The sequence below is a fragment of the Cucurbita moschata genome, unplaced genomic scaffold (assembly GCF_002738365.1).
Source record: "Cucurbita moschata cultivar Rifu unplaced genomic scaffold, Cmos_1.0 Cmo_Scf00078, whole genome shotgun sequence".
In the NCBI taxonomy this organism is placed as follows: Eukaryota; Viridiplantae; Streptophyta; class Magnoliopsida; order Cucurbitales; family Cucurbitaceae; genus Cucurbita; species Cucurbita moschata.
In genome coordinates, this window is record NW_019268594.1 from 178966 (window position 1) to 203720 (window position 24755).

General features: G+C 37.9%; 1 long non-coding RNA gene across 1 annotated transcript; it reads right to left on the reverse strand.

Moving 5' to 3' along the window:
- Positions 1-1014: 1014 nt before the first annotated feature.
- Positions 1015-23617, reverse strand: LOC111438641. The gene is made up of 4 exons (XR_002709707.1): positions 23473-23617; positions 21416-21419; positions 19760-19764; positions 1015-1026 (listed from the first exon to the last, which is right to left on the reverse strand). It is a non-coding gene; the product is annotated as an uncharacterized LOC111438641 (long non-coding RNA).
- Between the last annotated feature and the right edge of the window lie 1138 nt (positions 23618-24755).

A 24755-nucleotide genomic window follows, 5' to 3' on the forward strand; every position in this document is an offset into this window, starting at 1 on the left:
AGCAAAAAAAATGGTAACTCATAGTCCATGAAATTCACAATTCACGTTATCTAGCACATTGCAAATGGTCCAACTCACAAATGGGCAATAATGGGTTATCCAAACACCAAGCGGAACAAAGTATCAAGGCATACAACAATACTCACCATGCTAATCAAGTAATAACAACCTACTTTAACATACTAGGAAGCACATAAATCCAAACGCCTATTAGAGATTTCACATTCATGTAAGCGGAAGCTATTTAACCCTAACAAAAATCAAGGTATAACCATTCTCGTCATTGAAGTACAATTCTCAAGGACCTACACCTAACCAATCCCTAAATATGCTACTAGATCATATGCCCACATCCCAAATAGGCTCCTACAAGAATTTCTTATAAACTTGCTCCATGTGGTTACTTGTTGTAGACTTTTTGAGCTTGTTTCGGGTCTTCAAGAATTTCCAATTTCTTTGAAATCCTCAATTTAGTCCTACGTTAAGAAAAGATATCACAACCGTAGAAATTTGGGGGTAGAAATCAAGTCAAAATGGTGAAATTTGCGAGAACTGGGTCTCTAGATCTTGGGTCATGCTTACCTTTGGATTGGGTCTAGATAGTGGATCAGAGTCAACTAAATGGGTCGGGTCAGGCCAGTTTTGGCTTTCAAGTTACTAGGCATGTAGGGTTGGGTGATGGGTTGGCAGGTCGATTCGGTCCAGTGGGTCGGTTCGGTCCAACGGTCGGTTCAATCCAGTGGGTCAGATCCTTCCTCCCCGCGACTCTCCTCCTCTTCTTCGACTTCTTCGTCACTTGCCAACGTTCCTTCTTCCCTCTTCTTCGGCTCTTGTTCGTCCAACTTTGTTTACTTGCAAGCTTATGACCTCATGTTTCTCCCTGATGTGCATCGTGGTGGTGATGGTGGATTCTTAACATTGCGAGCTCCTTCGTTGGTAGTTTCTCTTGTGGCATTGTCTTGATTCCAATAAAATAGTTGACGTTTACCTCCCTTCCTTCAAACCCCCTCTCCCTAATTTAAACATCTTTGCCTCTCACCAACCGAAATTGAGAGGAAATTGGGGTAGGTGGCAGACCTACCCTCTTTCTGTGAGCCTCCTTTTCTGCCTTTTCATATTCCTTTGTCATTATATTTATTATTATTATTTTTTTCTTTTTTCTTTATCCAAAATATGGGCACAACCAATTTTTTTTTCTCATTTATTACCAGCTGTACGAGTTATTACACCGGACAACCTTTGAAGCAGATCTTGAAGAACGGGAACTTAAGTTAATTAAATTAGGTAATACTTCGGGTAAGGCCAACCAAGTAAGTGACCTTACTATAGGATAGGCTAAAAATTGTATGAGTTATGATGCTTTATGAGCTGTTTCGTATGATGTCATATGGGTATATGATGATGTATGAGTTATGATGCTTGATGATGTGCTAGTATATATATTTCGATGAATGACGTACTTGATATGCTTGATGCACTTTATGACAATATGATGAGTATGATGCTTGATGATGGGCGTAGTATATATATTTCGATGAATGACGTACTTGATATGCTTGATGCACTTTATGACAATATGATGAGTATGATGATTGCATGATGTTTACCTTAATATGATGATATTTTTCATATTGAGCATGCTATATGATGATGAGTGCCATATTGCATCATGTCGTTAGATCGACATAGGACACAACCCTAAGAGCATGAAAATGATATTAATATAAATATCCACAAGTATGTATTACCTAGAGTAACAAAGAGATGAGATAAGAGGGTTTTGTCAGAAGAGACATTACAATGAATTTAGAGGGACCTCATGCATATTGTATGTTCATAAGCATAGGGCTACTTCCCTAAAGATGAGGAGTGCGGACGCGCACAATATGATGATGAGTGCGAAAGCACAAAGTATGATGATGAGTGCGAATGCACACAACATGATGATGAGTGCGAAAACACACTATATGATGATGAGGGTGTTCATGAGGCACATAACAGTATGGGGTTCCGTTGACCTCCGAACGTCGCTATAGATTAGCTTGACCAGAGGGTTCAGGGGGTGTGCTAGCGCCGTGGGGATTCACACTCGCATGTGTGAGTCATGTGTAGGGAAGTACTATACATCCAATTTGTTCGAGACTAGAGGCCACTCCTATGATGTTAGAGATAGGTCCCTAAATCATGATTGCATTTGTTTGCATTTGCATGCACCCTTATAGTGGGGCCACATACTGAGTATTCTTTGACATACTCAGGTCATGTGCCACATCATTTTTCAGGTAGAGGCAAGGCGCATTTGTACGGAGGATGGCGGCATTAGAGACTGTGGCATGTGCATAGGGTAGATTCATATTTAAATTTCTAGTTTTAGGTTAAAATAGGTTGTTATGCATTTAATCGTTTTAAATTTTTTTGTATTGCTTTTAAGTTCTCTAAATTTTAGTATTTCGTATTTGAACACGTAAGACCATCGTTGTGTTTTTCAGAGAAGAAGTTGTTTTAAGCGTTTTTCGAAGTTTACGTTATAAATAATGTTCATGTAAGAGTTATATTTCAGCATTATAGATAAACATAAGACGTTAGTAGCGACTTTGAGTATGTGAAAATTTATGATCGTTACAATATACCTCTAAAAAAACTTTCGCCCTCAAAAGCGCTTTAATCTCAAAATAACTTGGGTCCTTGTCTATTTAAAAAGGTTCGTAGTCTAGAACGTACATCGAGTGAGTCTAGTATTTATGAAGCATAGATATGTGGCATATGTTATGCATTGCAAAGAGGGACGGTGGTAGTGTTGACTTGTATGTTACTTGGTATTCATAAAAACCTCAATTTCTTATCAAATGTCTTAAGAGGTAGTTTCGTACTTTTCCTCTTGGTTCACACTCTAAAGTTGTCTTAATCCCCTTAAAATCTTGTATACTTACCCTTAATATAATAAAGGAGTCTTATATAAATTCTCACAAGGGTATTTTGGTCATTTACCACCCCAAATCTTGGTTTAATTCCTCAATGTATTCCAATGACCTTGTAACTTTATATAATTCCTATAAACCATGACAAAAGGCTCCTCCTTAAATTTCATGTCATTTAGAGGTCATTTTGGTCATAAGCCAATGATACATAATTACATGAGCATTTTAGTCATTTTACACCTACCTTTGATTTAGTCCCTTATCATAATCTTTCTTAACTCTACTACTTACTACACATCTCACATCATATTACATATCATCGTAAATATACAATTTGGAAACATAACATATTAATAAGCACACAACAAGGTTAATCAATATACTACACTCAATAATATAATTAAAACTATAAAATTATATGCAAGTTATAGGTAAGTGATCATAGCATAAGAAATCAATAACATTTCCTTTTTTCTTATCTTATGCAAGACATACCTAACGGTAACGGCGCATCGACGGTGGGACCATGGAACATGCCAAGCCTATCTCGTAGGCTAGTCTATAGAATCTATAACTTAAAGCTCTGATTACCAACTGTAACGATCCTAAATTTCTACTTACCTAGAGTCGCTACCGTCATCATCTATTCTCATATGCATAATTAAACATTTAAAATTTCATCATAAAACATAAACTTCATCTTAAAACACTGCCATGGACATACATGGTCGAAAAGCATTTTGTAAATGACACAATGAAAATCTATATACAATAAATAACGTTAAAATTAAAAAGACTATATTCTAACTTAAGTCTAAGAAAACAAGTATAGCTACCTTATGCATGTGTCATGATCTTGAATTGCGATGTTGTCATCAATCGTACCCGCCTGGCCTTTACCTGAAAAAGTAGTAGCACATGACTTGTGTATTTTAAAAAATACTTAGCAAGTGACCCCACTATTAGGGTCAAGGAACACAAACACATCCAACTCATGATTTAAGGACCTATCATTTAAAACCATCATAAGGGTGGCCTCCAGTCCAAACAAAGTTGGATGTGTAGTACTTTCTTACACACGACCCACACGTGCGAGTGTAGATCTCCAGACAGTTTACACCCCCTCTAGACCCATCATAGTTGAGTTAGCTGTCCATAGCGACGTCCAAAGGTTAGCAGACCTCGAGTGTCATGCGAGGCATGATCATTATTATTATCATAATGTACGCGTCCATACTCATCATCATCATTGGGGAAGTATCTCTATGTATATGAACACAGAAAATGCCTGAAGTCCCTGTAGTTTTCATCTTTAAATCATCTTTATAACACTACTCTATAAATCATTCACACAATACTTTAAATAACATGCAAGCATTGGCCTCTATACATTCATCATCAATAACATTAACTAGAGTTACGTCTTTGAAAACTCATCGTCATAGTACAGCGTGATATTTAATACATGCACATCATCTTAATATGAAACATCATCATATGAAGTCATTGTATCATCATACGTCTCACATCATCTTGTTATCATGCAACATCATCGTCATGTCAACATCATGTACATAATCACATCATCACATCAACCTTTAGTGTCATCACATCATCATATAACATCATCACATCATCTTTTAATGTCTTCACATCATCATATAACGCGATCAAATCATCATTTAGCGTCATCATGTCATCATATAACATAATCACATCATCTTTTAACGTCTTTACAACATCATATAACATGGTCACATCATCATTTAATGTCATCACGTCATCATATAACATGATCACATCATCTTTTAACGTCTTCACATTATCATATAACATCATCACATCATCATTTAACATCATCACGTCATCATATAACATCATCACATCATCTTTTAACGTCTCCACATCATCACTTAACGTCATCATATAATATCTTCACATCATTATATAACGCCACCACATCATCATTTAACTTCACCATGTTATCGTATAACTTCATCACATCATCATATAACATCGTCACATAATCATTTAATGTCATCATGTGACGTGATGACATCATCATATAACATCAACACATCAGCATATAACATAAAGCATAAATGACACGTGCAAGGGCCACTAGACACGTATCATCATACATAAGACAAGTCGTCTGACCGGGCCGATAGTAAGGCTACTTACATGGTTAGCCTTAGCCAAAGTTCTATCAGCTCCAAATTTACTTGCTTTCGTTCTTCGAATTTGTTCTCACCAATATTATTTCTTTCTTCTTTGATCATACCATCCAAATATTGTTTGTTATAATATTATTTCCATACCAACCATTTAAAATGAGTTAAACAATTTTCTAGATTTTTTTCTTTTCTTCTCTCTATTTTATTTTATTATTATTTTTTTTTGGTTCAAAGTTACTTTGGCCAATTTCAATGGATTTTATTTTTATTTTTATTTTTATATTTTGTTCAAAGTTATTATTATTATTTTTTCTTTTGTTCAAAAGTTACTTTGGCCAATTTCAATGGATTTATTTTTTATTTTTTATTTTGTTCAAAGTTACTTTTGACCCATTTCAATTGATTCCTATCTATAAAAGAAAATAAGATCTAACTAACCTATTTTGACAAATTCTTCCATCTACAAGACATCCCCACAGCTCAAATCTGTAGGTCATTTTAGTTTTCTGTTTGTTTTTAGTGGAAAGGAATTGGTTTGCTGAGGTATTTTAGGAGTCATTTGGTGAGGTATTTTAGGAGTCATGTTTTGATTTTAAGAGTCACGTTTTGGCAGGAAGAAATTATGTGTGGGTGGTTTGTTGTTGTATTTTAAGAGAGAAGTTGTGAGAAATTTAAGGAGAGGTGGGACTCGTGTTTTAGGAGCCATTCTTATTATTTTGTTTTGGCAAGGAGTTACTTTGTTTTGGCATAAACCAATTACTTGTTGGTTACTTTGTTTTTGGTTGAAATGAATTATCGGTTGGTTTGTTTTAGGAGTCATTTTGCTGAGGTATTTTAGGAGTCATTTGGCAAGAATTACTTGTTTTGACAAGAAGGAATTACTTGTTTGTTTGTTGAGGTATTTTAGGAAAGAAGTTTGACAGATTTAAAGAGAGGTGGACTAAAGTATTGAAGAAGGAATTACTTATTGGTTTTTTGAGGTATTTTAAGAAAGAAATTTGAAAGATTTAAAGAGAGGTGACTAAAGTATTGAAGAAGGAATTACTTGGTGGTTTGCTGAGGTATTCTAGGAAAGAAGTTTGATAGATTTAAAGAGACTTGGGACTAAAGTATTGTAGAAGTCATTTAGCTGAAGTGAAACTGAGGTATTTTAGGAGTCATTTTGTGTTAAGGATAGTTGACCGTTCACTATAATGCAAATATCTAGATATTTGCCTTACATTACGCGTTACCATATTTGCCCTCTTATTAAAGGAAAAATATATTGCATTCATTTATTATTCTTTCCTTTTATTACTATTTCCATAATATTTGTAATTTACCATATTTCTGTATCCTGAAAGTGATTATAAATAAGAGAACTCTCACCCCATGTAGGTGTGGTGATTCAGCAAACATTCACATGGTATCAGTGGTTACCATANAGGAGTCATTTTGTGTTAAGGATAGTTGACCGTTCACTATAATGCAAATATCTAGATATTTGCCTTATAGTGAACGGTCAACTATCCTTAACATTTTACATAAATAGGATTGAGGTATTTTAGGAGTCATTTTGCATGGGTAAGATTGAGGTATTTTAAGAGTCATTTCGCTGGAGTAGGANAGGAGTCATTTTGTGTTAAGGATAGTTGACCGTTCACTATAATGCAAATATCTAGATATTTGCCTTACATTACGCGTTACCATATTTGCCCTCTTATTAAAGGAAAAATATATTGCATTCATTTATTATTCTTTCCTTTTATTACTATTTCCATAATATTTGTAATTTACCATATTTCTGTATCCTGAAAGTGATTATAAATAAGAGAACTCTCACCCCATGTAGGTGTGGTGATTCAGCAAACATTCACATGGTATCAGTGGTTACCATATTTGCCTTTAATAAGAGGGCAAATATGGTAACTCGTAATGTAAGGCAGATATTTGCCTTATAGTGAACGGTCAACTATCCTTAACATTTTACATAAATAGGATTGAGGTATTTTAGGAGTCATTTTGCATGGGTAAGATTGAGGTATTTTAAGAGTCATTTCGCTGGAGTAGGATTGAAGTATTTTAGGAGTAATTTTGATTGAGGTATGTTAAGAGTCATTTTGTTGGAGTAGGCTTAAGGTATTTTAGAATTGATTTTGTTGAGGTATTTTAGGAATTCGTGTGCTTATGCACTCATAATATGCACCATGTCCCTCTAATTCTCATCTTAACGTCTCTTCTAACACAACTCTAGTCTCCTTTTTTTTTTGTTACGTTTAGTAACACATGCTGGTTAGATATTTATATTAATATCATTTTTATACTCTTAGGGTTGTGTCCTAGGTCGGTCTATCGATCCGATGCAATATGACACGTATCATCATATAACATGCTTAATATGGAAACATCAACATAAAAAGATAAACGTCATGCAAACACGTCATACTCATCATAACGTCATTAAGTGCATCAAGCATGTCACGTACGTCATACATCGTAATATAGCTCACTTACATCATCATACATCATAGCTTGTACATCATAACTCATACATCATCATACATCATAGCTTGTACATCATAACTCATACATCATCATACATCATAGCTTGTACATCATAACACATGCTGGTTAGATATTTATATTAATATCATTTTTATACTCTTAGGGTTGTGTCCTAGGTCGGTCTATCGATCCGATGCAATATGACACGTATCATCATATAACATGCTTAATATGGAAACATAGGTCGGTCTATCGATCCGATGCAATATGACACGTATCATCATATAACATGCTTAATATGGAAACATCAACATAAAAAGATAAACGTCATGCAAACACGTCATACTCATCATAACGTCATTAAGTGCATCAAGCATGTCACGTACGTCATACATCGTAATATAGCTCACTTACATCATCATACATCATAGGTGCATCAAGCATGTCACGTACGTCATACATCGTAATATAGCTCACTTACATCATCATACATCATAGCTTGTACATCATAACTCATACATCATCATACATCATAGCTTGTACATCATAACTCATACATCATCATACATCATAGCTTGTACATCATAACACATGCTGGTTAGATATTTATATTAATATCATTTTTATACTCTTAGGGTTGTGTCCTAGGTCGGTCTATCGATCCGATGCAATATGACACGTATCATCATATAACATGCTTAATATGGAAACATAGGTCGGTCTATCGATCCGATGCAATATGACACGTATCATCATATAACATGCTTAATATGGAAACATCAACATAAAAAGATAAACGTCATGCAAACACGTCATACTCATCATAACGTCATTAAGTGCATCAAGCATGTCACGTACGTCATACATCGTAATATAGCTCACTTACATCATCATACATCATAGGTGCATCAAGCATGTCACGTACGTCATACATCGTAATATAGCTCACTTACATCATCATACATCATAGTTTGTACATCATAACTCATACATCATCATACAACTAGCGTACGACATCATACAATACAACTCATACATCGTAAACATAAATATCGCATGCATCATTGACGCGTGTCGTCCTGAATACCATTTCTCCCAAATGAGGTGTCCAAAAATTTTGAATTTCTTTTGATGGAACCTAATTCACATTAAGATAAGGTTAGTATCGAAATCGAGATAAAAAAAAATGACATACGGAGGCTCAATTGTAACATACGCTTCAGAGAGGGGTCTTATGTGTGTGCATATTGTCACAATTGAACTCTTACGGCAACGGGACCGATTGTACAACACTTGTTCTAGCTTGATGAATAAGTCAATTGTGTGAAAATCAAACTCTCTGGTAATTTTGATGTATGGTCGAGCCTCACGTCACATTTGGCAGAATATGTTTTATGAAACATGAGCAAGAAATTGTGTTGAAAATAATTTGAGAGAAATCAGTGTTATAAGCTAAGAGTGAATAAGCAAGAGTGAATAAGCAATAACCATAACATTGATAATATATAACCTGGGTAGAAAAAGTTGACAATTGGTTACACCCCTTGTAGTATATTTTGGGTCATTTTAGCCATCGCAAGTGTAGACATGATTTTGGTAAACGGTCATATGCCCTCTGACAGGAATAGTAAAGACCTAACTATACATGAAAACAAGTAAAATGAGTTTAGAATGACCATACGATCATGGAAAACACGCCCTAGACAAGTATGACCAGAATATCCGACACGTGACTGTAGGCAAGACGCCTTGGACAAGCATGACCGCTACATCCTTTTTCACTTAGTTGGTTGACATTTCTGTCAATTGACTCTTCACGAACCAAGCAATGTTGGATGAGGCTGATTTTAGGTCTATGGATGGGCTTCCAGCTGATCTTGCATTGAGGAGTATCTTCCAATCTACCAAGAACTATTAAAAATCACTTCTCAATTCGTCGATTCTTTGTGTCTTCTCTATTTAAGTCTCTCCTAAATTATTCTTGGTGGAATTTTTCTTGGTTGCATGAGGTAATACCACCTCCTTGTGCTTGTAGTCATCTTGGTCAGGATAGTGATAGTAACATTTCAAGTTACTGACATGGAGAATAGGGAGCAATTGGTCCACATCTACGGGAGCAATTGTATCCTCTATGATGCCTTTCCGACCTTTAGAATGACTTCGACTAGTCCATAGTATTTTTGCAGCAGTTGTTAATTCTTATTACTTTGAAATTGAAGTTGATCTGACCCTAACTTGATTAAAATTCTGTCTCCATTTTGGAATTGTCGTGGCCCACACTTTCGACCGACCCTTCTCTTCATTTATTCAGATAGTCTTATGAGTAAACACGAGTTACTTTGTAGCGTTGTCTTCGTTTCCCCCCTTTGATGGAGATGTTATCTTGGGGTCTCCCTTGCATTTGGGTGATCACTGACAATAATCTTTACCGTTCTAATGAACTTGACTTTCAACAAGTTATGTTGCTGTTTGTTGAACTTAGCTAGCTTTGCTTGAGTCATATGACACACATCTGTTGCAGGCAATCTCGCTCCCGAATAGATTCAATAACATGATTTATTTGTCAAGTTGGGATTAAATCCTTTGTTTGACCTTCTGCCCTTGCGTTGCGGTGTTCCTCTAGTGACTGCAAGGTTTTATTGGAGTTAGCTCACTTGAGCTCACTGCTTCAACTACGAAAATGGTGACGAGCATGGGTTCAACATGGATATCCTTTCTTAACTATAGTATCGACATAATATTCACCACTTTTTGTTGACGGGTGTTAATCTGAATGATGGTGAGGGTTCAACATGCATTCCCCTCCTCTACCTTCAAGTCTGCCACCCCCACTTATGGAAGCCTAGTTTCATCTTTTGTCTTGGGATTGATTGTTGCTAAGGTCAAAGAGTCGCTGATAGTAGCATAAGCCATGGAAAGGTCTTTTGACCCTTTGTTTGTAAAGCTTGACCTTTCTCCGTGACTTCAACCCCTCAATAAAACTGAAGACCTGTCTTTCTGGGACATGTTATGTATATCCAACATAAATCCAAAAAACTATTTAACATAGTCTCTGACATTCCTATTATGTCTTAGCTCCTTTAACTTTATTTTTGCTATTATCTCTGAATTCTCTAGGAAGAACTTTGAGCAGAGTTCTTATTTTAAGCTTTCCCAAGGGTTTGTAGTACATCATCCATTTTGAATGTCCATGTACTTGGATCTCCCACAACTTTGTATCGTCAATTACATGCATTGTGACTAACATGATCTTCGTCTCTTCTACCACGATATTTATGGCTCGAAAGTACTATTTGAGGTAATAAATAAATAAATAAATAAAGTTCTCCTAAACCTTGGCATCTCAAGTCCCACACAAGGGCTTAGGCTCAGGGACTTTCACCTTGCTGAATTGGATCGCACTCCCACCTGGGATTTGGTTCCCCATCTCTCTCTAGGTGAGGTTTGTCTTGGTGCTCAAATCTGCTACTCTTGCAATAGTGTGACAGTGATATGCGACACTTATTCTAACTCGACAAACAAGTCAACCATGTAAAAATCAAATTTTGTGGGCAATCTTAACTTATGATCGAGTCTCGAGTCATGTTTGGCAAAAAATGTTTTACGAAATGTGATAAAGAAAATGCGTTGGAAACAATTTGAGAGAAAACAATGTTATAGGCTAAAAGTGAATAGGCATCAACCACAACTTTAACAGCATATAACCTAAGTAGGAAGAATTGAGAACTAGTCACATCCCCTTATAGCCCCTAATAGGTGTAGACATGATTTTGGTGAACGTTCATACGCTTCCAATTAACATTATAGGAATAGTATAGACCTGACTACACATGAAAGCATGCAAAAGGGATTTGAAATGGGTGTATGACCATATGTGATAACTCTTCAAAAATAGAGTAATGCAAAGTATTTTTGTATTCAATTTTGCACTTATAGAGTCTCATTGTTCATTTAATTAAGTTATTTGGTAAATTTTGATAACATTTATATACCCCTGCTAGGGTTGATATGTCTGTATAAATATCTGACCATGATGCTAAAGCAATTTGGAAAGCAAACTTTTTAGGAACGACCAGAAAACTTTAATCCAAATCATTGACTATTCAATTAAAAGCTTCTAAGTGTGACGAATTATCCCTTCTTAGTCCTAACTAGGAAGAAAAAAAACACTAAAAAAGGGGAAAAAATTCCTAAAAGAAGGGAGCCATCAAAGGGGAAAAATGAAAAGATAACGGAAGAGGGTGTTGCATTTCTTTATTTCCAAACATATCATGACATATCATAATACATCATGGCCTAACGTAACATATCATAGGAAATTATGGAATCTCATAACATAACATAGTTTATCGTACTATAACATAACATATCATTTATACCATAATATTATTTGGCATATCATAGAGGGAAACATAACATAACATCACATACCAAGGCATATCACACATATGACATGTGCAAGATCACCAAGTACGTGTCATCATACATAAAGCAATGATATGTCATTTTTGGCATCATACATAAAGCCGAGGCTACGACTGAGTTTTTGGGTTGGGCCGAGGCACGATTACAAGCGAGTTGGACTTCAGCTCGATTCCTGGATTTGGGTCTTAGGTTGGACTTCGTCTTTCGTACCCGGTTTCCTATGATTTTTGTCGACATTTTCCTCTCTCTTCGGTAACGTTGTTTCTATCGTTCGTTTTTAGGCTTTTTCTTTCGTTTTCGAGTTTCCTCTCTTCTCTCTTCCCTTTTATGGCGTTCATTTGGCTTGTACAGGTTGAAAGCTCCTTGATCTAAGGAGATCCAAAAACTCGAGGCTCTGTTTTCCTCGTCCAACGGTGTACATGTAAGAAGCGTCGAAGTTCTTTTTCGACACGTGGGTAGGCCTCTAGGAGGTTTTTCGTGGCGTAAGTCAAGGTTTTCGACTAGTTTTTGTCACTAAAACCTTGTCGATTTTCTGTCTCTCTTTCGTTGTTCTCACCCTTTTTCCTTTATTGCAGGTGGCTCCGAGGCGTGGTTGAAGACTGAGAAAGGGAGGGGTGATCTGTAGGCTTCACTCAGCGCGTCGTGGGTCGTGAAACGAAAACTTCAGCGTTCGCCGAAATTTTTGGTCTCGTTGGCAACCACGAACCCTTTTTTTTCAGCCGATTCATTACATTATATGTTGGTTATAAACTTTTTTTTTTATTTTGTTTTTTTTATTTAAAAAAAAATAGTGGTTAGTATTTATTTTATTTCTGTTGCTTATTTCTCCCTGGAAAAAGGCTGGAGATATTGGGGCTGGAGATATTGGGAGTAGTGGAAGGAACTAGTTTTTAGGGAGTGGAATAGTAGGATTGGAAGGAGTGGTGGAGTGCTTGGTGATTTGTAGTAGAAATGGGTAAAGTTTTTATTATATAAGGAAAATGGTGCCAAGTGACACCACAAAAAGAAAAAATTAATTTGTGTCTTCGCTTCTTCTCCCCTTCTGTTACTTTTTTTCTTTCAATTGATATCAGAGCTACAAGATCTAAGGCCTGTTTTCAATCATGTCTCACCTAGAGATTGAGCGGTCAAGAAGGGAGAGAGATCAAAAAATAAGACAGGAATCGAGTGACAGGAGCCAAAACACCAGTGCGATAGAAGGTGATGCCTCACATGAAGCGAGTGTACAGATTCATGAAAAGGAGGGATCTATCACACTCAAATACCCGATGTTGACAAAATGCAACTATGCAACTTGAGCGATTAGGATGGAGGTATTTATGATGGCACAAGGTGTTTGGGAGGCAATTGAGTCACCCGAAACAATAGATAACCACAAAGATAAGATGGCTTTAGCAGCTATTTATCAAAGTATTGGAGAAGATATGTTGCTACAGTTGGGTGCCAAGAAAACGGCCAAGGAAGCCTAGATCATGTTGAAAAATATGAATCTAGGTGCGGAAAGAATGAAAGAAGTTAGAACGCAGACTCTCTGGCGGGAGTTTGAAGCGTTAAGGATGGGTGATTCAGAAAGTATTGATAAGTATTATGAAAAACTCACCATTATTGTCAATAAATTGAGAGGCCTCGACAATACTGTTGATGATATCCAAGTAGTTAAGAAACTTCTATGATCCACCTCTGCAAAGTTTCTTCAAATCACTTCAACGATTGAGGAGTTTAGTGATCTCAAAACAAAATCCGTTGATGAGATTATTGGATCACTCAAGGCACATGAAGAAAGGTTGCAAGGGTTTGGAGAAAAAAATAAAACCGTTCTCCTCACTCATGCAGAATGGAAGGAACGAGAGAATGCAAAATCCTCAAAGAAAGAATGGAAGGGTCAAGGCAGTTCCAGAGGAGGCAGGGGACGGGGTCGTGGAAGATGGAGAGGTCGTGGGAGAAGTGACTGGCATCGAGGAGATGAAGGAGAGTCGCAAACTCAAAAGAAAAAATTTGACAAAAGTAAAATTAAATGTTACAAATGTAAGCAAATGGGACACTTCGCATCAGAGTGTTCCACAAAAGACGAACAACTCAACTTGATAGAGATGCAAAAGGATGAGGAGTCTTCATTGCTGATGATAAAGGCGTGTGAAATTAAAACCACACATGACAAAGAGCCTGATTTTGTGATGTTGAATGAAACTATAGTGCCGCCACCAGCCAATATTGGAGCTGAAAATTCCTGGTTCCTAGATACTAGAGCAAGCAACCACATGTCAGGAGAAAGGAGGGTGTTTCGTGAGCTCGACACATCTGTTGTTGGAAAGGTATGCTTCAGTGATAACTCTGTAATAGACATTTGTGGTTGAGGAATAGTGCTCTTCAAATGCAAAACCGATGAGCACTTGATCTTATCGCAAGTCTATTACATACCTAAACTCAAAAGCAATATTATAAGTTTAGGAGAACTGGATGAGAGTGGAAATAAAATTGTCATAGAGGACAGTGTGATGAAGATATATGACAGGGCTAGGAGCCAGATTATTATGGTGACCAGACAATCCAACAGATTGTATGTAGCACAGCTGAAGCTTGCGGATCAGGTGTGTTTAATGACAAATATCAGTAACGATGGTTGGCTCTGGCACGCGAGGTATGAACACCTGAATTTTCACTCTTTAAAGAAATTAAATGCCAAAAGAATGGTTGAAGGGTTGCCGAAAATAACCCAGGTCAATCAATTTTGTGATGGGTGTTTAATTGGAAAGCAACATAGGATTCCTTTTCCCCGAACAACAACATATCGTGCGAAGGAGTCATTGGATCTTGTCCATGGAGATCTATGTAGACCTATTTCACCAATGACTTATGAAGGTAACAGATATTTTATGTTACTAGTGGATGATTTTTTACGATTTATGTGGGTGTTTATGTTGAAAAAGAAGAATGAAACACTGGTGGAATTTAAAAAGTTCAAGATCAATGTGGAGGGAGAGAAAGGCAAGAAGATTAAGAGCTTTAGAATGAATCGTGGAGGAGAGTTTGTATCTACTGCTTCTAAAGACTATTGCGAGAATGAAGGCATGAAGAGACTTCTTACTGCACCATTTTCACCACAGCAAAATGGCGTAGTAGAAAGGCGTAATCGAACGGTGGTAGAGATGGCTAGATGTATGTTAAAGAGCAAAAAGATGCCCCAAAATTTTGGGGAGAAGCTATCAAAACTGCCGTGTATATTCTGAACAAATCGCCAACAAAAGGAGTTGCAGATGGTATACCGTATCAAGCTTGGTTTGACAAGATACCAAAGGTTCATCACTTTAAAATCTTTGGGTGTCTTGTTCATGCCAAGAATACATATTCACACCTTCCTAAACTTGCTAATAGGAGTGTGAAGACAACTATGTTGGGATATGAAGATGGAACCAAAGCTTACAGGTTATTGGATCCACAAAAGAACGAAATTATGGTGAGCCGGGATGTGGTGTTCGAAGAGGAGAAAAAGGGGTGTTAGGAAGAAATCACAAACGGTAATGATGAACAAAGAGGAACTTTCATCGTTCAAATTTCAGAAAAACAGAGTAGAACAAAGGAGAGGAATATTGAACATATCGAAGTTGATCCAGATGAAAGACAAAGGGAAAATTCAGCCTCAACTTTATCAACACCAGACAGTACCTCAAATGCATCATCATCAAGCTCATCAATGTCGAAAAAATTCAGATCTCTAGAAAATATTTATAGAGAACGGAACGAAGTAGAGGAGGAAGCAGTGGACCTTTGTTTTCTTTCTATGGAGCAGCCAACCTCATATGAGGAAGCTGCTAAGAATGAAAACTAGAGGAATGCCATGATGTCTGAAATTCTCCCCATTAAAAAGAACAGAACGTGGGAACTCACAGATTTGCCAAAGAATCATAAAGCAATCGACATTAAATGGATTTTCAAATTAAAGAAAAATCCAGATGGAGAAATCATGAAACATAAGGCGAGACTTGTGGCAAAGGGATATGCACAGTAATTTGGTGTAGATTACAGTGAAGTATTCGCACTAGTGGCCAGGTTAGAAACAGTGAGATTAATTCTTGCCTATGCAGCCATTAAGAACTGGGAAGTACATCATATGGATGTAAAGACAACTTTTCTGAATGGCGAGTTAGAAGAGGAGGTGTATGTTATTCAACCAAAGGGTTCATTGACAAGGAAAATCCAAACATGGTGTTAAAACTATGTAAAGCCTTATATGGATTAAAACAGGCTCCGAGGGCCTGGAATTTTAAACTTGATCAATGTTTGCAGCCACTTGGTTTTGTTAGATGTCCACAGAAATATGCTCTCTACAAGAAAATTAATGGACTTGAGCAATGATAATCGGCACATATGTGGATGACTTAATCATAGCGAGCTCAAACAAACAAGTTATAGCTCAATTCAAGGAAGAGATGCACCAGAAATTTGAGATGAGCGATCTTGGACTTTTGAGCTATTACTTGGGTATTGAGGTACAATAAAGCAGTGAATCAATCACTTTATGTCAGGCTGGATATGCAAGAAAAATCCTAGAGAAGCTAGGAATGGGGGAGTGCAATCCTTGTTTGATTCCCATAGAACCAAGAATGAAGATGAGCAAACATGGGAATAGAGAACCTGTGGTTGACAAAACACTTTACAGAAGTGTTATTGGAAGCTTACGCTATCTGGTTAATACCTGGCCCGACATAGCCTACTCAGTTTGTGTGATGAGTAGATACATGGAGTCACCAACAACTTCACATCTCACAGCAGTAAAACAAATATTGAGGTATGTGAAAGGTACTCTAAGTTTTAGTTGTGTTTATAAGAAGCTATCGAATGTGGAGCTGGTAGGATTTAGCGACAATGATATGGATGGGGATATTGATGATAGGAAGAGTACAACTGGAGTGTTGTACTATTTGGGAGTAAATTCAATAACCTGGGTATCACAAAAGCAAAAGGTGGTGGCTTTGTCATCATGCGAGACTGAGTATATAGCCGCAACTGCTGGAACATGTCAAGGAGTATGGTTGGGCAAGATTTTGAGTAACCCAAGCTTAATGTTGACAACAAGTCCGCTATAGCATTGGCGAAAAATTCTGTTTACCATGATAGAAGTAAGCACATTGATTCCACAAATCCATTAGCAAGACAACGATTCCTGGAGTTAAGAGAGAAGATTGGCTTGAAGATATTCTGACAAAGCTATTAGCAAGACAACGATTCCTGGAGTTAAGAGAGAAGATTGGCTTGAAGATATTCTGACAAAGCTATTAGCAAGATTGGCTTGAAGATATTCTGACAAAGCTATTAGCAAGACAACGATTCCTGGAGTTAAGAGAGATCCTGAAGTTAAGAGAGAAGATTGGCTTGAAGAAAGTCGATCATTAGCAAGACAACGATTCCTGGAGTTAAGAGAGAAGATTGGCTTGAAGAATTTCGATTCAACATAGTTAAACAAGTTTAGAGGAGTGATTGTTGGTTACGACTCTCCACAATGGTATGATATTGTCCACTTTGAGCATAAGCTTTCATGGCTTTGCAAGGCTTTCCCAAAAGTCCTCATACCAATGGAGATAGTATTCCTCATTTATAAACTCATGATCTTCCACTAAATTAACCAATGTGGGACTCACTCACAATAATCCTCAACATTATATGCCCCTAAAAAGAACTTTCTTCCTCGAAGGTCTCAAACTCCAAGATTAACTTAGGGTATTTTTCCTTTATTCCCACTTATCGTTCTCACGTACCTTCTTTGGTTTGATGATTCTGCCATAATACTTTGACAAAACCTATGTCCCTATTACATATGGCTTTCATCCCTAGCTAGGATCTTAATCGGTTTCTCTTGGTAGCTTAGGTCTTCCTCGATCTCGAGGTGTCTATAGTCTATCATGTGCGTTGGGTCTGTAATGTACTTCCTCAACATAGATACATGGAATACATCATATCACGTGCATAGGGTCTGAGTTTGTTCGTTCTAAGATTTAGAAAGGTCTGATAAAGCATGGGCTTAGCTTTCCCTTGTGTCCGAATCTTATGACACATTTCATTGGAACTACTTTTAGGAACACCAAGTACCCCTTTCCAAACACGAAGTTCCTATGCCTAATGTCGGCGTAGCTCTTTATCCTACTTTGTGTGGTGCGCATCCTTGCTCTAATTTTCTATAACGCCTCGTTTGCAATGCGGACCAACTTGGGTCATATTAGTTCTCGTTCTCCTACTTTGTCCCAACACAATGAGGATCTACACTGTTTTCCATATAATGCTTCAAACGGTGTCATCTCAATTGTTGCTTGGAAACTATTATTGTACGAGAATTCCATTAAGTGTAGTTTGGTGTCCCAACTTCCCGTTAAATCCATAACACATGCCCGAAGCATGTCTTTTAAGATTTGGTTCAACCGTTACGTTTAACCATCAATCTGTGGATGGAAGGTAGTGCTAAAGTCGAGGTAGATGTTAGATAAAACCTGAGGTTTTTCTTATTTAGCTCTGCAAGTTTTCATTAATTGATTGAATACATTCATTTGACCAAACCCGTCAAATGGATTACCAAATTTTTAGATGGCAATTTTGTAGGAAGTGGCACAGATTTAGTTGGCCATTTTTAGGATAAATTAGATATTTAAATAAATAAATCTCTTAAGAAGATTTCATCACCTCTTTGAAGCAAAAGTCTTCACCAATTCTCTCTCTCTGTTATTTTTCGCATTTTTATTTTCTTCTAACAACTTCACGTCCAACGATTTCCTCTCACCGAATTATCCTTCCCAATTATCGAAAAACAACGAGTGGTATCAGAGCCCGGTTGAAGCCATCGATGGTATATAATTGCGGAGGAGCCAACCTTATCAGTAGTCAAGTTGAATAGCTCAAGGGGTTAGAGCATCGACCTAACAACGCACAGGTCTCAGGTTCGAGTAGAAGAAAATGCAAAGCGCAAAAATAAACACATCGTGGGGTCCATCCCGAGCAGGCTAGCTCACTTTTATACCAACAACTTCCCGTCAAACGATTTCCTCTCACTGGATTATCCTTCCCGATTATCGAAAAACAACAGTAGGTACCCAACACTTTTTTGAGTCCGCGCCAAAAGGCCGACGTAAAGCGTGAGTCCTAGTCCGACATTATTGATACTGAGATTCCGTGCAACCTCACAATTTCTTTCACATACAGTTGAGCCCAATTTTCTACGTACATGTTGCCTTACCCAGTAGGAAGTGCGCCGACTTTATCAGTTGGTCGACAATTACCCAAATTACCGTGTAACCCTTTAATCTTTTGGATAAGCCTACTATGAAATCTGTAGCAATATTCTCCCACTTCCACTCCGCTATACTTAGAGGTTGTAGCAGTCCGGTCGTTTTCTGCCTAGGGACTTATACTTAGTGGCACACTAGACATTTACTCTCGTATTCTGCAATATCCTTTTTCATACTTTGCCACTATAAGTGTTGTTTCAGGTTTTGGTACATCTTCGTACCACCTAGGTGTATTGAGAAGGGTGAGTTGTATGCCTCAGTTAGGATTTCGTTCTTTATTTCACTCAAAGTGGGGACACATAAATGTCCTTGACATAATAGTCCATCGTCTGTTGACTTAGAAAAGTTGTTCACTAGGTCTGCTAATAATTGGTCTAGAATTTTATTTAGGCTAGGGTCCTCTCGTTTGTGAGTCTATAATCTACTATTTGAGCGTGGGTCGCACTGTAAGTCCGGTTATTTGAGCTATCACCTCCTCGGTTACTACCTCTATGTCAACTCGTTTGAAGTCCGCTTGCAGTCGTGGCTCTCTTATGATGAAGGCCGATGAGTGTAACGTTTTTCGACCTAATGCATCTACGACTACGTAGGGTGGTACTGGATGTCTATATCGTAATCTTTTACTAGTTCTAACCACCTTCGTCGTCTCATGTTCAATTCTTTCTGGGTGAAGAAGTATTTTAAACTTTTATGATCTATGTAAATTTGGGTCTTTTCGCCATACAGGTAGTGTCGCCAAATTTTTAATCCAAACACTACCACTGCTAGTTCTAGGTCATGTGTAGGATAGTTTTTCTCGTAGTCCTTTAATTAGCGTGATGCATACGCAACAACATTGCCATATTGCATTAATATGCAGCCTAGCCCCTTCTTGGATGTGTCGCTATATATTATGTAGCCCACCGAGGTTTTTGGAATTGTGAGCACTAGGGCGGACACTAACTTTGTTTTAAATCTTGAAAACTGGCCTCATAGGAATCGTTGCACGAAAAAGATACGCTATTTTTTGTTAGTTAGGTGAGAGAGAGGGTATCTTAGAGAAGTTTTGGACAAATCTTTGATAGTAACCTGCCAACCCCAAGAAACTACGTACCTCTATGACCGTAGTTGGGCATTCCCATTTCATGACAGCTTCTATCTTAGTGGGATCTACTAAAATTCAGGCTTCAGACACCACGTGTCCTAAGAAAGAAATTTGTCGTAGCCAAAATTCACATTTGGAAAATTTGGTATACAATTTATTCGTCCTTAAGATAGTTATGGCTTTTCAAAGGTGTTCTTAGTCCATTTTTTAGTATGTTAGGATATCATCTATGAACACAATCACGAACGTGTCTAAGCACTCCTTGAATACTCGATTCATTAATTCCATGAACATTGCTGGACTGTTAGTGAGACCAAAGGACATTACTACAAACTCGTAGTGGCCATATTTGGTTCGACATGCTGTTTTTAGTATATCTTTGTCTTTAATCTTAATTTGATGGTATCCTGATCTATTTTGGAAAATATTGTTGCTTCTCGTAGTTGGTCAAATAGGTTCTCGATGCGTGGTAATGCGTATTTGTTCTTTATCGTTCTCTTATTTTGTTCTCTGTAATCAATGCACAGACGCATCGAACCGTCTTTCTTTTTAACAAACAACACTTGTGCACCCTAAGGGGATACGCTAGGTTGAATGAAACCTTTATCTAATAAGTCCTGTAGTTTTAATATAAGTTCCTTTAATTCAGCTAGGGCCATGCGGTATGGGTACCGAATTCCTTGTTTTCTCTTTTCCTTTTGTGTCTACTGCACAGGCTAGAATCATCCACTCCCCTTTTTGTACTAGGCGTCTGGCTTTCATCATATAATTTTTGGGGTGGTGCCTGTGCAACTTCCTTTAAATTTAAAGGTAAGTCCATTTGGAGGTGTGAATACTACTCCTTTCTTATGGAAGTCTATACTAGCAAAGTTTTCGGCTAGCCAGTCCATTCCTAGTATGACGTTGAAATCTGTCATATTTACTACTTTTAGGTCTACTTTGATGATTCATCCAGCTACTACTACTTGTCCGTCTTTTACTCTATTTTCAATAACTAGGTCTACCCCCATTGGGGTATCAACCAACAACACATGCAATAAGGGTTCAACTATGAACTTTACTTGACTAACTAAAGGCAAGGAAACAAAAGAATGGGTTGAACCCGAATCAATCAACGTTAATGTAAAGTGTCCTAGTATGGAAAGCGTTCCTGTCACCACGGTGCCAGATGTTCCCGCATCCTTATTGGTCGTTACATATGTCCTGGTCTGTGCGCGGGTTTGCATGGTGGGTTCTTGAATAATCAGGCCTCTAGGGGGTTCCTTGGGTTTCCCGTGTCCCTTACAGGGCAGAATTTGGTTAGGTGACATGCATGACTTCACCTATCACATACACTAGAACCTGTCACCACAGTGTCAAATGTTCCCGCATCCTTATTGGTCGTTGCATATGTCCTGGTCTGTGCGCGGGTTTGCATGGTGGGTTCTTGAATAATCAGGCCTCTAGGGGGTTCCTTGGGTTTCCCGTGTCCCTTACAGGGCAAAATTTGGTTAGGTGACATGCAAGACTTCACCTATAACATACACTAGGACCTGCCATACATCTGCCGCAATGTTGCTTCCCACATTCGCGACATAGGGGGTTTTCGCGTTTCGGTTTTGGGTTTGGTCTACTGGGGACGGGGCAGGTCGCCTGTCATGATATCGAGGTCTCTGAGGTGGCAGTTTGAATTATGCCGGTCTAGCCTCAATGGGGCATTTCTTTCCTACGACGACTGTTGACTCTAGGTTTTTCTCTTCCTGAGGTTCCTCCAAGACCTTGGTCGTCCTCAACGCCTCTTCGTAGGTTTTTGGGTTAAATGCTTCCACCATGCGGCGGGCTTTCGAGTTCAATCCCAACACTAGTGACGGTTGTGGATTGTTGGCTTGTTGTGTTGCCATCATTGTGGCTTGCTGCGTGGGCTTTCGAATTCAATCCCAACACTAGTGACAGTTGTGGATTGTTGGCTTGTTGTGTTGCCATCATTGTGGCTTGCTGCATGGCTATCATTGTTTGCATCATCGCCTGGAATGATTCCCACATTAATTGTGTAGTGGGATCCAATCCAGCTGTTGGTATTACTAGAGGTGGTGCAGCTTGTGGTGGAGGTGTGTTTTTTGGAGGGGGTGCAACTTGTGGGGGAGGTACAACTTCTGGAGGAAGTACGGGTTGTAGCGGGGGTTCACTTGGTGGTAGTTTGAGTGCATAAGGTCTAGTGCTTTTCTCCGTCCTTTTCTCATCCTATGCTAAGTGTACCTGACAACGATAAGGCATCGACGATTGGACCGTGGAACATGTCAAGCCTACGTCATAAGCTAGCCTACAAGATCTATAACTTAGAACTCTAATACCAGCTGTAACAACCTGCTAGCAGATATTGTCTTTTTTAAGCTTTTCCTTCGGACTTCCCATCAAGTTTTTTAGAACTGTTTGGTAAGGAAAGGTTTCCACACCCTTATAAACGTTGTTTCCTTCTCCTTCCCAACCGATGTGGTTTCTCACATTGAATGTATCAATAATATAAAAATAATATTAAGAGATTTTATAATGGATAACTAAATAGCAAATATAACAAGAATCTAGAGTTTAAGGAATATGAAAAATAATTGGAATTTTCTTTTAAATTTTCATATTTATCAATTAATGTAATTTATATTATGTATATTGTTGATACATTAGCTGTAACACCTGCTCATCATCAACACGATTCACAGGAGCTACCACTAATATCGATAATAAACTCCGACAACCAATCATAAATTTCAAAATATTTCCAAAAACATCTGTTAAAATATTTAAAACCAGTACTATTTAAAACTTAAAATGACCAAAGTAAATTCTTGACAACGAAAGCATAAGTACACAAAACAGACACAGACATGGATTCCCAGTAGTCTCTAGCCTGCTGGTCTCGTCCTCGGTGAGCCTGCATCATGTAAATCTGGAAAGAAAAGTTATAATAATTTTGATGAGTAATTAGATTACCCAGTAAGTATAGCTTATCATTCATGAGTTCATAACTAATCTTTCCAGGTGTTTTTAAGTTTTATTCGTCGTTGACTCCTAGTTTCTCTTATTAGGGTCATCTGTTCATTAATGAGGTATCTCAGCTACCTCCAGCTTAAGTTACTGACTCTCTTTTGATATGCTTATCTAGAATTTTCGGACTCGTATGTAAGACTCGCTCTCGGTCAAATACGACCTGTCTACTAATTTCTCTAGCGGCCTGTTTATCTCATATACCAATGGTCAGGAGTACTCATGCTCCCTGACTTAGCACACAGCGCGTTGTCAGGAACTCCGCGAGAATTAGTAGACTATCAGACTCATATAAATAAGCCATGGCACACGATCTATAAGCATATCCTAGAGTCATAACCTTTCCATTAACCTGAATAGCATACTCACATCTGATGCATGCTTTTATACATTTACAATGTTTGATACATAGAACATTCTCGTAATCATTTATAACATGCTTACATCACAAGCAAGCAATCACAATATATAATAAACATTCAATATCATCAATGCTCATTTTAACGTTTTAAGCTCTTAATCACGTAAACAACGTACTCACATGTTGTAAACAAGTTAAGAATTAGCTTAAAGAACGATATGCTACTTACTTGATTTCGAACTCCTTTTTCCTTGGATGTATGTTTAATAGGGTATTTCAACACAATTCCTTCCTATTAGACCTATATTTCACCAATTTCAAGATAAGTATAGGCCAATTTTAATAGGACAGGTCGAAAGGAGTCGAACGGGACAAGTCGGGAGCCAAAACGACGACGCACGCGCCTGCACACGCTCGGCGTGTTTGTCCCACGTGCCAGGAGAACTCCCAGTCGCGACTCCTCACGCACCTCGCATGTCCCTCACGCGCACGTCTTTAACCTCTGTTTCTTGCAATTTTTTTCCCAAACTTGTCCTTTAATACCCGTATCCCTAAGCCATATCTTACTTCTACAATCCGAATTTCATCTCGATTCTTTCTACAACTTTGTAGATCTTCTTGTTATGATTCTAACAAGCGCTATTTCATAACTTATCATGCAATATAGACCATGATATCGAGTTTTAAAAGTTCGGTGATATGGATTTTGCGTTACCTTCGAATAAACGTTCGATTCAGCTTAAATTCAGAGCTTCAATGGCTGAAAATCATCGCACTCGTTCCCCCATCCTCACGTTTGCACACTACCACCACAATTGAACGAAGAATCTTTCGAATTACCGAACACATGGTTAAGTTTCTCATTCCTCTGTTTTCTGGGTTTCAACCCTCCATTACCCTTCGATTTCAAATCCTAATCCATTCCCTATCTTGCTTCCCCACCATCTAGTAGACCCTTCTTCATTCCACACCTCCATCTTCCTCGCTTTTCTCCCACGTCCACCTGTCATTCCCCTC